Raw genomic sequence first — 3827 nt, forward strand, 5'->3', positions numbered from 1 at the left:
CTGCATACACGCACGCACGCACTCACTCCCATAGGGACTCATATGGGACTTCAACCCAGTGAGTGAGTGGTTTGTCGCCGGCAACGTTCTAAAAGCAACGCAACCCTGACGAACGATACTGATACCAACAGTCTTCCAATTTGGTGGGCGCCAAGATCCCCCCGCTCGGTATTTTTCCTCGCATGAGTTGCACATACACGGACGGATAAAGAAGGATGGATGGATGTATGGATGGATGGGTGGTTCAATGGATGAACGACCAAAGACCAGACCAACCACGATTTTTGTGCACACGAACGAAGGAACGAACGAAGGAACGAACAAACCTACGGACATTGGGGCCTCCGGAGCATCTAGCAACGGGCAACACCTCGTCTGCGTTGGCAGCTGCTACTCCTGCGACTCCCTCGACTTGCACTCACTCCATACGAGCGATGCTGCGAACGTAGGTCGGCAAGAACCCCACGGTACGTTGAGAGATGCTTGGCGAGTCTCTGGTCGGTTGCTGCAACACTCACGGACCATGTGGCCTGTGCCTCACTCGATCAGTCCATCCAGAGAACGGAATTCCTCCTGCCTATCTGACACACCCAATGCCAAGGACGTCTACAGTTATCACTCGGCAATGAGACAATTGGGTGTTAGAGAATGTTCGTTGATCAGCAGCCAAAATGAACGTGATGAACAGAGGAACAACAACACACTACCTTTGGAGGATAGGGATAGCCAAAGGACTGACAGACTGACTCAACCAACCTAGGCGATTTGAGTTCCCTTTTTTAGAATTTTGATGGAGAAGATGCCGAAGAATGCGAACAAGGCGAGGAGTAGACTTATTCAGATGAGACCACTATTCGCTCTTGCATGCACTGTGATTGCTACTTTGGCGACAGACGAGTCGACAGGACGTGATCATGAGGTGGTATTCAGATCACACGTAACTCGCCGGTTTGGGGAAGTCTATTGGACGAGAAATTCCTGTGGCAGTTTACCACATGCACTCACACACCGACCAGGGCCAGTAGCAATACACACACACAGTCCCAACCATTGGTTGATAGGCAACGTTGGTCATGGGAGTGTCAGCACCATGACAAGAAGACGGGGCCCAATCTGGATCACGTTGTTAAGCCCAGGAGAAGTGGCGCGGGTTACATAACCCGAATTCCAACAGTTTCATCAGATCATGCTGGTTCCATGGATGGCGTCGAAGATGTCAGACAAAGTGAGCTTTCAACGAGTTTCTTCTTGCTCGCTCTTCCTCTGGAGTCCCGTAAACCGAACGGAACACACCCAAAAACTGGAGTAACGGAGAGAGCTAGGGAGCAAGAGAGAGAGAAAGAAAGAGAGCTGGTTACAAAACCACTCGCCAGGAGCAAAAAAAAGAACCCTCAGCCATCGCTCGTTTCATACGGGTAGTTAATAGATGAAGGGTATATTGTTGTCAAGTCAATTGGGGCCATGTACTCAGGCGATGTGCTTGCGGCAGCAAATTCCTGTTGTGGGTACCGCCATGAGGCCCCTTGGAAGCGTTTGGTTTGAGGTAAACGCTCGAGAAAGGGAGTGGAAGTAGGTATCTCGCGAAAAGCCGATGAGAGATCGGACCGCCCGATCTGTTTCCAAGCTCCTTTTTAAGGCAGCCTGATAATGATCATGACCCTCTCTCTCTCTCAGTCTACCTTGGTCAATGAACGTACGTACGTACTTTTAACTAGAACACACTTAAACCTCTTTATGTGGCATTTCATTATTCTGGGCATAGATGTCATGCGAGATAAGCTTTATGATCCGTGAAATAGCATTGGAATCAAAGCCCACATACTAACGAAGAACCAATTCTACTGTACGTACACCATATTATGGTTCAGCACGGCATATGTATGTACCTGCTGTACCAGGACTCTTTCCACGACCAATTTCAAACGCAGTTACGAGACAGTATGGATATATGGATCCATGTATTGCCCTCATGGCCCGAGTTCATGATCACGACGAAGATGGTTTTGTGCGGTTGGCGTTAATTCAACTCCTTTTCGTTTGGAGAGGTGGTTTGCATAAGTTTTTTTTTTCCTTCAGCCGAAGATTCCCCACTTAAGCTGTTGGATGTACAGTAATTACTCGTGCTCCGCTCTGACATTTACAGAACCACTCTGTGTTGTAAAACTGGCAAGTTTTGGTGGTGGTAGTGTTGGTGGTGGAGAAGGAGGACTCGACAATCTAGAGACACATATCCCATACTAGAGTATATTTACCCGCTCACCTCATTCACCGAACAGATTATGCATGAATCGGAGGAAAATAGAGTTCGGAGCTTGGTTTATTCAAGCGATCCAATTAGCTGATCATTTCCAGCAACACCAAAATTACCACGGAGGGTTTTTTCCTCTGTCAAAATAAGCATATTAATTTAGACTTGGAGGGGGTTCTAAGAATATGCCGCAATAGCTGATAAGTGCATGAACGCGAGCTCTGCGATCCATCCGCTCCCGGACAATTAATGATAATTGACAAGCGCAAATTTGTTTTTATGCTACCTCTTGGAGCTTCAAAAACATTATTCATTCCAGTCCAAATAAGTCGAGGTACTGTTTGCCTCTGGGAATTTGCATTGATTTGCCTGCAGGCACGCATTGATCGATATAATTTTGGAGTCCTACCGTTTCGTCGGTGGATTGAATTGATCTGGTTGATATGCACCACCCAAAGTGGACCTACAATTTCATTAGCAGTTTCGATTGGCAACGTTTGAGTGAAAGCCGGTTTTGCCAAACGTTTCGCGATACCACGATTCCAACAGGCTGAGTAAGTTACTATTTTAACCTTTGAGATTTGCTTTTTTGAAATGATTGCCTTTCAATCACATAAAATGAATTTCCATTGCAAACGGTAGTGTACACACACTATGCCGAAGTTGGGGTAAGGAAAAAGGAGGGAGTGGGGCTTGAAATGAAACGTTTTGGTTACTCAGATTATTTGGCCTAAGGCTGATATGAAGTTGCCTCCAAACGATGCATTTTCCTCGTTAGGTTTTCCTTTTGTTCTTCTTTCCAATGTCTAGCTGGCAGCATCAAGTTCATTCCCTTGCAAACACATCATGGGAGTGGCATTAAACCGTTCATAAATGAAGTGCTTTCAATGTTTCTTTCTTGGAATAAATATGACTTCCGACCAAGCTCGTATATCTCGTTGACGTTGAAGGACGGACAATGGAACGGAAGCGTAAAATGTTGCGATTAAGTCATTAAAGAACGTTTTGTCCTACGTCCTTTGGATTTGGTAGCTTTTTGACCCAAAATTGCATACAAATAATATGTATTTCGGTTGAAGTGGGAGCCATACTGTTGTATCTTAATGTTGCAGACTGAAGGGCCTGTTTTACCCAGAGATTTCGTGCGGGAGGGTGCACATGAGAATAACAGACAACGCTTTCATTACTGTGGCTTTGGTCCAACACGCAAAGCGATGGTTAGCTTCTACAAATGGATGAAATTAATATCGGAAGCATGCTGTACTTTAGCTGAGAGCCTGCTAGGTAGCAGGAGAATCCCATGTGCATTCATACACCGATTTATTTTCTTAAATTGGCTGTATAGTGTCCTGATAGCCTGGAATCCTTTGACATTCCAGTACAATATGACGACGCCAGCTTATTGTTGGCTAAGGAATCTTGCCTATGCGTTAAATATTTGTAGCCAAACGTGAACGAAAACCCAAACAAGAGCCTTGGAAATCGTTAAATATGAACCTTCAGAGAACTACCTCGCCAGAATTTGAAAATAATAAAGCAGGCTTTTTATCAGTATTTGACTGACCGATCGAACAGGATT

The sequence above is a fragment of the Tigriopus californicus genome, chromosome 5 (assembly GCF_007210705.1).
Source record: "Tigriopus californicus strain San Diego chromosome 5, Tcal_SD_v2.1, whole genome shotgun sequence".
NCBI classification, from domain to species: domain Eukaryota; kingdom Metazoa; phylum Arthropoda; class Copepoda; order Harpacticoida; family Harpacticidae; genus Tigriopus; species Tigriopus californicus.